Source organism: Petaurus breviceps, unplaced genomic scaffold (genome assembly GCF_028583685.1).
Source record: "Petaurus breviceps papuanus isolate PSGF00001 unplaced genomic scaffold, PetGlider_PUasm1.0 38, whole genome shotgun sequence".
Classification (NCBI taxonomy): Eukaryota; Metazoa; Chordata; class Mammalia; order Diprotodontia; family Petauridae; genus Petaurus; species Petaurus breviceps.
In genome coordinates this window covers 48,050,840-48,064,255 of record NW_027186304.1, presented here as the reverse complement: position 1 = coordinate 48,064,255, position 13,416 = coordinate 48,050,840, and the positions used below count along the sequence as shown (strand labels likewise).

Below are 13,416 nucleotides of genomic sequence, written 5' to 3'. Positions count from 1 at the left end.
GTAGTAGTAGTAGTAGTAGTAGTAGTAGTAGTAGTAGTAGTAGCTGATGTCCAAGGATAAATTTGAGTTCAGATCTTACTGACTCTAGATACCTCTACCCATTGTGCCACCTAGCTGCCCCAGTAAATAACAATTTTTTGGCTTACTCTTGGCCACTTAGTTTAGCTCTTCCTCAGATCTTTCAGTGACATTCAGTTTCTTTCTGGGAGTCTCCAAAGGCTATCTCCCTTATTCTCTCCCAGGACCACATGACCTTGGGACAAGGATTTAGCTCAGGCAAGCTCCTGGATCTGCCAGCAACAGACACATCACTTCCACCTGCCACTTCCTACTTTTTTTCCTCCTTTCACATCTTTTCCTTCTCTTTGGGAGGAGTCCAATGACAAATTCTTAAAATGCCCTGCCCATAGCAAGAGAAACTCAATGATGCTGTTGTCTTTTTTACTTGGGAATACAGGGTCTTCAGAAGATGATCATATCATGTGCTCTTAGAGCCATAATCCACCTATTCAATCTTGTCTTATACTACTCCCCTTGGAAAAGTTTATATTGTAGCCTAACTGGACTTTTCTCCCTCAGGATTCCTTGCCCTTGCATACACTGTTGCTCCCTACTATTATTTCTTGCAATTAATTTCCCACTTTATTTTGGAAATGGACCATTAGAATAGGCTTTCCTAAAATGACAAGTATATGTAAAGCGATACCTAGTTGAAGATGGGCAGGAAGTAGAGATTTTTTTCATATCTTTACTTGAGAGATGGTGCAGTGGGGAGTTTTAATACTTAATTTTTTTTTGGAGGGCAATTGGGGTTAAGAGACTTGCCCAAGGTCACACAGCTAGTAAGTGTTAAGTGTCCGAGGCCAGATTTGAACTCAGGTTCTCCTGACTCCGGGCCCCTGCTCTATTCACTGTGCCACCTAGCCGACCCAATACTTAAACTTTTTATTTCCAATGGCTTTCAGTATGTGCTCTGATTTATAATGTGAGTATGTATCTTTAAGGGATGTGAAGTTAAAAAGGATATTCAAATCTTAATGAGAGGTAGGGGCCCAAGTCAATTTTTAAAAATTTATGAAATGTTAGATGATCATGACTTTAATATTTTTAACACTAGGAATCTATGAACAGAGATGCAGGCAGAAAACCTTTGCCTGTGATTGTGGGTAACAGACCTAGGGCAGGTTGCCCAAATTAAAAATAACAAAAAACACCTGGTCCCATATATTGAGTTCACACCCTGGGGGACTATACCAGACCTCACCCACTTGTTTTCCTTCTTCCAGTGTCCATGTGAAGGGTAAATACACTGAGATAGAGGAAAACTACCTGGTAGCAGCAGAAACTTCCCTTACATTAGATTTAAAATATCATAATAAAGTAGTTTCATCTATAATTTGTTATAAAATGACTATTCTCTGTGAGAATTGTTTCTTATTAGTGCTTGATATGTATTTTTTTTTTTAAAAACTGCTTATATAACATGATTTGCTTTGGCCCCACCTTTTCAAGGCCAGGCCTGCTATATTTCCCCCTCAGGGTTCTCTGAGGGGTGTGTCTGTATGTTCGTGTGTGTGTGTGTGTGTGTGTGGTGTGTGTGTTTACTCTGCTATATGTTTCCATACCCCATTGGCCGTGTTCCCTTCATTTCTAGGGGCTTAGCCTTTCAAAACTCCCAAGATCAGAGACTTTGTTCCCTTTACTAGAAGATATGAGTAAAGGAATTGCCAAGATCCCAAAGCAGCAAATGAAGCAGAGCGTAGCTAAAGATAACAAGTTTTTTTGAACGCTCCCACAGTCAATCAAAAAACCTCCTCCTCAATGAGAAGTTAGCTGACTAACCAGCAATAAAAATGCACGTGAAGAGATACTATCTGAGCAAGATTACAGCGTCTACACGTGCACAAGACCCCAATTACACTTGCCATCGTCATCTTTATAAGTGTATCAGCACCAAACTCTAAATTCCAAACAAGCCAATGAAATGTTTCAACTCATTTAGTTTAAAAAAGCTGATCTCACCAAATTCCTATGGGATTCTGCAGAAGGCTTCCAATTTCCCCTTCCTTGACGATTTGCTGATGCTCCGAGGTCTTCACCAGCTCATTGGAGTGATTTCCTTAATTGTGAATTTTTTGTCAATAAACTCTTCCAAGCTTTGTTTTTAAAGCAAATTCTTTTGTTTTCAAACCATGCCGTTCTATTTACAGGATATGTGCTGGGAGGGGGAGGGAGAAAAGAAGAGTGGACAATGCTATTTAAAAAAAAAATGTATATTTTTTTTCTAGCTTTAACATTTGTCTTTGCTGTCTTTGAATTGAAAGCAATAGATAGCAAAATACTTTTTAATTTCTTGATGCTTAGAGAATTTCTTCTCTAGTTATTTTTAGTTTGCCAATTATATACCTTGGTAAATCATAATTCATATATTTCTGTGCTAGGTGTTATGTATTTGCCACACTAAAGTACTGAAGAAAAGAAAGCTAAATTAAGACAGCTCTAAGATTTTATCTTAGACCCATCGGACTTGTCAAAATAACAAAAGATGAAAATGGCATAAATTGAAAGGGTTATAATGTTTATTGTTGGTAGAAGTATGTATTGGTCAAACTGTTTACAAAAGCAATTTGGAATTATACTAGAAAAACCTCCAAACAAATCTCTTTTCCGCTTTATTGCTGCTGATACCACTACTAGGCATATATGCCAAAGAGGTCAAGAACTTCAAAGAAAGAATGATTCCATATTTATGAAAATATTTAGAGTAGAACCTTTTGTGGTATCAAAGAAGTAGAAGAAAAGTAGGTACTGATTTATTGGGAATTGCTAAGCAAATTGTGGTATATGAATACATTTTGATATGTCATCACAAGAAATTATGAATGTGAATAATCTGAAGAAATAGATAAAGCTTATATGAATCCCGAGTAAAGTAAGCAGAACAAGACAGTAATTTACACAATGACTACAATAATATAATGGGGAAAAATGAAAGATTGTGGTGATGGGAAGATGGCATCAGGCTAGGATACAGAGGATATGAGATTCCTTGAAAACATACCAGGAAGTTTGAGATGTGCTCCACCCCCACTCCCACCCCTAGCAAGAGATAGAAGGAATTACTTTTAGATTCTCCCACCCAATCTGGAAAATCCATAGAGAATCTTGGAGTCCTGTAGAAACACTGGGATAGACAACATTAAAAAAAAAAAGAGGGGGAAGAGGAGAGGGCAGAGTTTAAATGGCTCCTAAAACCTTCAGAAAGTTTCAACCTTCCATGTTGGATCTCCTCAGTATAGCTAGTCACTGATTCCAGATCAAGAACCCTGACTTTCTGGGTAGGACTAGCAAAACAACTGTCCTGAGCTAAATAGCACTTGAAGCTGATTGAAACTTACCATAGCCTTAGCCTACCAGAGAGAACAACTTCTAAGAGTAGCAGGTAGTGTCCAACATGGCACCATTACCTTTAGCCCAGCTGTAGGAGAAAACTCTTAAGTAAAATTAATTACAAACAATCCCTAAAGTCTGTGGTAGGAACTCAGCACAGAAAGAATTGAAGGGGGAGGACCCTAGGCAGAACCTATAGCAGAGACAAGTCCCAGAGCTCTGTGACAAGTAGGATCTCCAAGGCAAAGTCCAATAACAGAGCAGTTTAAGAGTCACTTAAAGGTAGGACCTAGTCTTCCCCACCATACTTAGGACCAAGCAGCCATTCAATTATAAAGTATGATCCAAAGTCAGGTCCCTTGATGAGCAGATTGAGGAAAACTCCAAATGCCATGAAAAAAGACCTTGATTTGAAAGCTGTTCAGTAGGTAAAACTCAAAGAAGATAGTGTTCCCACAGCAAGACAAGGTAAAGAAATATATGTCTGGCCACAGGGACTGACGGAGTACTTAGAAGAAAAAAAATAAGAGATTCAGAATAGAAAAGCTATGAAATTAAGAGGAGCAAGAAAAGTTGACACCTTAGAACAGGTAACAGGAAGCTCATTTGATAGCTGAGCATTAGATCAGAACTAGAACAATGGACAGAAAACAACTCAAGAAGACAACAAAAAATACCGAAACAAAACCAGAAGAAAATCAAATAAGTATTATACCAGAAACAACTGACTTGGGAATCATTTTAAGGAGAAAAAAAAAATCTAAGACTCATCAGACTATGTACAGAAAAAAGTGTAGTTACCAGAATTCAGGAAATTGAAAAATGAAATTTTTCCATAACTCTTAGAACCAGGAGGCAAAGTAGAAAGAGAGAATCCATCAGTCACTTCTGGAAAGAAATCGCAAAATTAAAGCCCCCAGTAATTATTATAGCCAAAATCAAGACCTTTCAGATCAAAGAAAAAAATATTAGAAAGAGCCAAAATGAAGGTGTTCCTGTATTAAACAGTGATGATAAGGATTACACAAAATTTAGCAACTGACATTATAAAGAAGAGAGCTTAGAATATGGTATTTCAAAAGGTAGGAGATAAAGGTAACAACCAAGGATAAACTATTCAGAAGAATTAAGTAAAATCATGCTAGAAAAAAAATATCCTTAATGGAATAGCAGATTTCCAAGCATTTTAAATGAAAAAGACAGAATTGAATAGACATTGTAAAATGGAAATTCAGTTACCAAGAGAATCATAGAAACATTAGCACCTAGAGGAATGATAAAACATTTGTTTCATTGTGGGGGAAATGTGGGGGATGAATTGTTCTGTTTTAATGGTCTTAGAAGAAAACAAAAATGAGAGAGACATGGGAATATACTGGAGAAAAAAGAAGGAAGAAAGGGAGAGAGGGAAGTCTTTATTACATAATAAAGGTACATTCAATGAGTAGTATGTAGGAATGAGTGGAGGGAATGGATGGAGGAATGAGGGAATGAACCTCAGTTTTGCACTTGAATCAGATATGTGGAGACTTAAAGTTATGTGCATCTACCTTCCCACACCTCATCCTTGAGATTTCAGTATAGAAATACATTAAACTCAGAAAGGAAATAGGAGGGAAGAGAGACAAGCGAGGGAGTAGAGTAGTCTAAGAAAAAGGGCTCAATATGTAAGAGAATTGCTGTAAGCAAAACCGTTCAAATGTTTAAGGGAAGAAAGTAAAGGAACCAGTACAAGAAAAGGAAGAAAGAATAAAAAATGTATTTAATGAATATATAGGACAAACAACTGAAACTAGAATTGAGATTAGAAGATATATGTGCAAGGTGACTTGGAAGGTTCTTTCCACCTCTAGATCTATGATTCTGGCCACTTTGGAAAGTTTTCTCTAATTAGATTATTGAATTTAGTGTCTAACTACACATCCCTGAGGGCCCCCCCCCCCATCCAGTCTCAGTTAATTAGATTAACTGAGATTTCAGAATCTAATGTTTGTATTCCCTGCTTTCTCTTCCAGATCTATTATTTTGTCCTGCATATTCATTAGATGATGTTTTTGTTCTCTTAAATCCTGGGGTTGTTATTCAATTTTATTTTTGTCATTCCCTGACATTTGTTCAACTCCATTTATTCTCTCATTTTCCATATCACTGATGTTTTAAATCCTTGGATGCTACTTTATAATTTATCTAATTATTTCTTTCTCTTATTCTGTGACTTTGAAAACATGATTATCATCCAATAGTGTTCATCTTTTTTGCATTTCTTCTGTGTCATCCATTACTAAATAAATTTGTATAACTGAAGGAATTTTATCCTTTGAGTATTTCATATTACAGAACATTTTATTGTATTATAATGGGGGTTTGGTCATTACAGGATTGTGGAAAGCATACTGGGATTGGAGTCAGAATCTGTCACCTATAGCCTCTTTGGGCCTTCTTTGCCACTCCTACTCCCAAACTCTACCCCATCTCTTAGTGTCTTCCCCTCTAAGGTTACCTACCATTCATCTACTCTGTTTATCTTACATACTCTATTTTACATATATATATATATATATATATATGTATTATTTAGGTGTATATTGTTTCTTCCATTAGAATGTAAGTTCCTTGAGAGCAGAAACATTTTTTTCCTTCTTCTTTGTAGTTATATCACTTATCATAACGTCTGGCACATAATTAGTGCTTGTTAAGTATTTGTTGATTGATTGCTTTCTGGAAGGTTATCGATAGAAGTGAGTGGGGATCACATCCAGGATCTAGGATTGGAGGATCCATTGGAAGGATCCTCCCAAACCAGTCAGTGCTTTTTCTACAACTTTCAACCTGGGTGGGGGACAGTGGCCTGGGAATTCCATGGACTTTGGCCAGTGCAAAGGATGATGGCAGAATGTAAAAGGCAGGTAAATTGTCCTCCTGCTCAAGTCTGGCCTTAGGGAGAAGGAACCTAAGGAAATCGTCACTCTTCTTGCCAGGCGGTAGGTAGCCATCACTGAGACCATTCGTGCCTGGCGTCTTCACCTTTGTGCAGGCCCGAGACCTCACCTGATCCCCGCTGAAGTCGCGCTAGCTAGGCAAGCTCTTTCCACTGTGCCTTCTTGCATTCTTGAGGAAGAGGTGAGGTGGCAGACGGGCTCCCACTTGCTGGGGGTGGGGTAGTCCTAAGGAAATTAAAACACAGTATGATTTCAGAAGTCAGAGCAAACTCTGTGACTCCAGAGAAGCAGGCTAGTATGACTTCAAAGACAACAACTATCTATGTCTCTTCATTTCTAGGTGATTTTTCTGTTTTATTTTCTTTTCCTGTTCTTTCACCTTTTTTTCCTATAGTATGGGAAGGTGGTTGGGGGAGCATTTCCAAATTATTGAGGACAGAGTTAAAATCTTCTGGATTTTTTACTATGCTGTCATCTTAGAGGATTTTCCAACATAATCACTTCATCCTATCTTCTGCTTTGACCAATTATTCAGTTTTTAGTGAAATTGAATTTATTCTCCTCCTACGCTTCTTCAAAGATTAAGGTCTTCCACCTGAAGACTTTGGCATCTTTGATAAATATGACTGCTCTAATTTGGAACTGTGCCAAAAGGTGACTAAAATATTTGTGAGTCATTTGGGACCCAGATCTCACTCCTAGGCCCATTAACCAAAGGAGGCTAAAGACAGGGAAAAAGTCAAATAGGCAGTACAGTGAATAGAGTGCAGGACCTGAAGTCATCTTCCTAACTTCAAATCTGGCCTCAGACACTGACTAACTGTGTGACCCAGGACAATTCACAATCCTGTCTGCCTCCCTTCCTCATCTGTAAAATGAACTGAAGAAAGAAATAACAAACTATTTCTGTACCTTTGTCAAGAAAACTTCAAATGGGGTCATGAAAAGTTAGACAAAGGATTTTTCATTGATTGGAGAATGGTCAAACTAATTGTGGTAATGTAAATATATCAAACTATTACTAAACATTTAGAAAGGACAAAAATGACATATTCAGATTCAGAGTCAATAAACATTTTAGTGCTTGCTTTGTGCCAGACACTATGCTAAGTGCTGGGGATACAGAAGACAGTCCCTGTGCTCAAAGGGTTCACAATCTAATGGAGGAGGGGAGAAAACATTAAAAAAGAAGCTGAAAGGGGCGGGGGTTCCCCTAAATGAGGTACCAGAGCATACTAGTAGGGCATTCCTGGATTATTATTACTAAAATTAGAAAAAAAAACACTATGTACTTCGCAAGATTGTTAGGAGGGATAAAATAATCTAATTAAGCACCATGTAAATATGAGTTATAATTATTATTGTTCCTCTCCCTCTCCTGCTGCTAAACGATTATTGCTATCCTCTCCCCATTAAAGAATGTAGTTGACTAATTTATAAATATGTACACTAATTAGTGTTTGACAAAGATGTCTTTATCTCAAATGCTGTAAAAACACTAAAAATAATTACACATATGTTTGAGATTTTTCTGGCACTTTTTTGTACCTGCAAAATGGGAAACAGGAAAGTGGGAAAGGAAAAAAAAAACTGTCTAATGAGGACTAATGTGTGTTGAGGTTGCCAGATTTACAGGCTGGAAAAATGTGAGTAAATATTAGCTTTCATTTACATAGTTTACTTATTGACTAAGCACTTCAAGGGGCAACCTGATAAAAAATTTTGGTATATTCTTATTCTGAAAATTGTATGAGATACAAGTCATTGTTTTCACATAATGCAAGGTGATTTTTGTATAATTTAGTGTACTTGAAGAATCATAGATTTAGAACTGGAAAGGATCTTAGAAATCATTGAGTCCAACACTTCATTTTCTGGATGAGGAGACTGGGAACCTGAGAGGTTAAGGGACTTGCCCAAGGTCACATAATTAAAAAGTTTTTGAAGCTGGCTTTGAAAACAAACTTTCCTGCTTTCTAGTACAATTCATTAACCACTACTCCAAATGCCTCTCAAAGGGGACTTAAATAAAAAAAAATAATCTAGTTATTTATTTTAAAATAAATCTTTATCTTACTCATCTCTAAAATGATATTATTAATGCCTACAGTGACCTATCTTTTAGGGTTGATGTGAGTTTTAAGTCCAGCAATCAATTCACAGACATTTATTGAGCACCTATGAAGGGTCAGATGCTGTGCTAGTTATTAGGGATAGGAAGGCAAAAATGAAACATTCCCTGAAGGAATATTCTGGAGAGTTATGTAAATAAGTATATGCAAAATATATGCATGTAAATATTTAGCATGAAGGGCACTAGCAGTTGGGGTGGGGAGGGCATGGATCATGTGGTACTCCAGCATAGTTTTTGAAGGAAACAACGCATTCTAAGAGACACCAGCCTTCTCAGGTGAGAAGAGGAGCCAAACCTTCCTCAGACTACCTTGTGCATCCATCTCTTACTGGGCACCCAGTATTCCCTGAGGGAAAGTGGCAAGGGGCCAGGTATCTTTTATTTGTCCCAAAGCAATGAACTCCAATGATTGCCTATGGCCTCCAGGATCAAATACAAAATCCTCTGTTTATCATTCTAAACCCTTCATATCCCAAGTCTCTCCTACCTTTCCTGTCTTTCTACCCCTTACTTAGAATGTACTCTTTGATCCAATGACACTGGCCTCCTTGCTATTCCACTCTTTTTCTTGGTTCCAGGCATTTTCTAAAGCTGTCTCCCCCAACTCTGGAATCCTTTTCTTCCACATTTCTGACTTCTGGGTTTCCCTGACTTCCTTTAAGTCCCAGATAACACCCTCTCTTGTATAGGAAGCTTTCCCCACATCCTCTTAATGCCTTCCTTCCGTTAATTATTTCCTATTTATCCAGTATGTAGCTAGTTTGCACACGTTTGTTTGTTGTCTACACCTTTAGATTTGTTGTTTGTCTACACCTTTGTTGTCTACACCTCCTTGAGGGCTGAGACTGTTTTTTGCTTCTTTTTGTTTCCCCAGTATTTGGTACAGTGCCTGCAACTAACAAATATCTATTGATTAAGTCCAGCTATAAAGGACTGCAGTACAAAGACTGGGAGATAGAAGACAGGGCTTGTTGTGCATTAAGAAGGCCAGTTTGGCAGAAATATAGAGTGTGGGAAGAAGCATAATATAAAATATGGAAACATCACCAGCAGCTGCATTCAGAATGAATTAGTGAGGGGAACTGGGCAAAGAGATCAATTTGGATTCCATTGCAATAATCCCCTTGAGAGGGGATGAGGTCCTGGACTAGGGTGTGAGAAGGGGCTGGATGGCAAGGATGTTGTAGGGATAGAAACAACACATTTTGGTAATTGATTGGATATGTCATGTGAGGGAGACTGAGTAATCAAGGATAAAAAGGCAATAAAGTTATACAGTGGTACAGTGCTGGATCTGGAGTCAAGCCCTCAATTCAAACTCTACATCAAGCAGTGTGTGTGCAAGTCACATAAACTCTTTGTACTTTGGTTTCCTCATCTGTTAAATGAGGGGATTGGACTAGGTGGCCTTCTACATTCTTTCCAGCTTTAAATCTATGGTCCTATGATAAGCACTTACGTTGTATACCTGAGAGTCTGGAAGTTTCATTGTGCAAAGGCGCACAAAATTAGAAGAGGAATGGGTTCTGGGGCAAAGACGTTGAGTTCAATTTGGGATATGATGACTTTGAGATGCCCACAAGCCATTTCAGCTTCAAGAATCTAATAGGGAGTTGGTGATGTGGACTGAAGCTTGAGAGAAGACTAGATTTATAGATTTGGAAGCCATTTGCATAGATGATGATTAAATTCATGGAGTTGATGATGTCACCAAGTGAGACACTGTGAAGATGACCTAGGTCAGAGCTTTGGGAAAAGGACAATAGGTGGCTTGATGGAGATGAAGAACCACTGAAGGAAATGGAAAAGAATCAATCAGATAGGTAGAACAATCAATATAGGACGGTATCATGAATACTCAGAGAGGAGAGGATATCCAGAAGTTGCTCAGTAGAGTATATGCAAAATAAATACAAGGTAATTTTGGTGGGAAAGGCACTAACAACTGTAGCAATCAGAAAAGATTTCATGAAGAAGGTCCCACTTGAGCAGAGTATTGATGGAGTCTGGATATTCTAAGAGATAGAGATAGGAGAGAATGTATTAAGTGACATGGGGTCAAACAGGGCAAAGGCACAGAAAAGGGAAATGGGATGTTCTCTATGAGGAATAATGAGGAGAAAAATTGGGGTGGGCCATTGAATGCAAGAATGGGAAGTATTTGCAATAAGGCTGGAAAGGTAGGTTAAAGGTCAGGGGTGAAGGGTTTTAAATGTCAAACAGTGGAATTCATATTTTAGTCAGGAGGCAATAGGGAGCCACTGGAGGTTATTAAGAAAGAAAATGATGTGCTCAGACCTGCCCTTTAGGAAAATCACTTTGGTAGACAGATTAGAGTGGAGGCAGTGAGATAATTGTATGAAAAGTGCTTTTATCAATTTAAAATAAGTTTGCTTTGCAAATTAAAAAAAACTATATGATTATTATTGATTCAATATATTTTCATTTGGCCACCTATCTTAGTTTATATAAAGCTGCTATAGCAGATTAAGTGAATTTGTTTTATAATCTGGTCTTTAAAAAAACTTATTTCCAAGAATAGAGGAGGGGACGCAACAATAACAGCAACAAAAAGCCTAAATTAACTCAGCCTGAAAAGTATAAAAATATACCCAAGATAGAGTTTTTGGAAATTACTCTCCACCCTTTCCCGGAATAATAAGAAAAAAAATTATGATACATCTTTGAGGCACTGGGGAGCTGGCAAGAATTTGCAAGTATACTATTGTCAGAGTTATGACAACAGTCTGAATCGATTTTTAGAACTTGGTGTTAGCAAAGTTGCTTTGTGTGTTTCTCAAGGTAATGATGTCATTGTTACCCAGATGGGGTGTGCCCATGAGAGCAAGACATTAGCTTCACAGTCATTTAAAAAAGCACAAAAAGAAAAGACTCAGCAGAAGAATGTCAAGCTGTGCCTTACACTAATGCCTTATACCATAATTATTTACAAGCAAAGTATTGATTCTAGCTTATAAAATATACCAAGAAAACAGTATGGGACTATAACATGAAATGAATGACATATCCAGTTGCAGATTATTTTAATTTTGAAGTTTAACAATATACTCACTGCTAACAGGGCAGCTAGGTGCCACAATGGATAGGGTACCAGTCCTGGAGTCAGAAAGACTTATCTTCCTGAGTTCAAGTCTAGCCTCAGGCACTACCTGTGTGACCCAGGGCAAGTCACTTAACCCTGTTTCCCTCAATTCTTCATCTGTAAAAATGAGCTAGAGAAGGAAATAGCAAACCACGTTAGTATCTTTGCCAAGAAAACCCCCAATGTGGTTAAGAAGAGTTGGATAGACTCAACAACAACAAACTTTGCTAACAGATTTTGGTCAAGAATGTCAATTTTTTATGCTAAATGAAATGTTTCAAAATGCCATCATTTCAGACTGTTGTTTTTTTTATAAATAGTTTTCTTCCTCTGCCCTCAAGTTAGAGTCATGCTAAGCAAAATGGAACTGAGAGTTTCTGCCTTAGTGCCTTAGGTCACTATTTGCAGTCACAGAAAGTAGAAGGAGGTAAAACAGATGCCTGGCCACTACTTTTTAGGACCTGAAAATCTGTCTGACTTCCTTCCCTATCCCATCTTCCCACATTCTGCCTTGGTGTAAACCACATTTCTTCTTCCTGTCATCTTCACTTTCAAATGACAATCAGTATGATAGTACTATGTTCTCTCCTTTTAATCAATGGATTTGGTAGCAATGGAGAAAGGAAAACATTTAGTTCTCAGTAGTCCAATATAGAGCAATCTGATTGACCATAACTGATCATAATTCTAACATGGGACACTTGATTTCCAAGGAAATAAGATCACATGTTAAGATGTTTAACAGGTTCATAATGTGACAGAAGAGCATTAAGCTGGGGTCTATTTGTGGCATGACAACTAAATTAAAAAAGTTGTTTCATCTTTCTGGGTTCTAGTTTCTTCAGCTGCAAAATTAAGGTTGAATTAAGTAGATAATCATGCTGAAGCTAAAAGTCTAATTGATTTAAGTCAAATGAAGCCTGGCTTTGGTTGCAGGGGTCTCTAAATTCAAATCCCTCCCACTCTCCCCCATTCACTACTTGTTACTGCTCATTAGTAATCACAACCTCTCTTGGCCTCTGTAAAATGGAGGGACTGAACTAGATGCCTCTAAGATTTAAATCTATTTGATGCAATTTGCAAAACATTGCACCAGATATAAAAAACACTGAAGACACAATGACAAAATAAACAACAGCAACTAGCCTCTAAGATATCCTAGAGAGAAGTTTTTTTTTTACTTTCTTTGTATTACAAGTTCTTGTTTATTGGCTTACAGACCAGCAAAAATTTATTTTCTACTAAAAAAAATGATGGAGCAAGTCAAGAGACGAGTTCTAATGCTAGCTTTACTATTAGCTATGTTAACTTGGGCAAGCTATATCATTTTTCTCTGCCTCAATTTCCCCAATTGTAAAGTGGAAGGGTTGATCCAGGGGTGGGGAACCTGTGGCTTCCAAGCCACATGTGACCCTCTAGCCCTCAAGTGCAGCTCTTTGATTGAATCTAAACTTCACAGAACAAATCTCCTTAATAAAAGGATTTGTTCTGTAAAACTTGGACACAGTCAAAAGGCCGCACTCAAGGATCTAGAATCTGGCCACATGTGCCTTCGAGGTCACAGGTTCCCCAACCCTGGGTTGGTGGGACTCGATGATTCTTCCACGTCCTTTCTGATTCTGAACGTTCTGAACTTCAGAAATATCTGATGTCCATTTTTAGCCTTCAAGTTCCAAGAGCAGGAATTGCACCCTGAAGCACAAGGTGAGAAGCCAGGCTTCTAGCAACCAGCACCAGAATCGAGTTGATTGATCCTCAGCCAGCTGTTAGAACAGACCTTTTACCATAGAGAGTCTGTGAACTAAAGACACACTTGGGTGAACTTAAAGGAAGGGGGAAGGGGACAACAA

The 13,416-nt window shown here is 38.0% G+C and overlaps 1 protein-coding gene across 1 annotated transcript in view; it reads left to right on the top strand.

Annotated features, from left to right (window-relative positions):
• Positions 1-13,416, top strand: part of LOC138170484 (desmocollin-3-like) — a 375,256-nt gene that overhangs the window by 215,309 nt on the left and 146,531 nt on the right. The window lies entirely within an intron of this gene.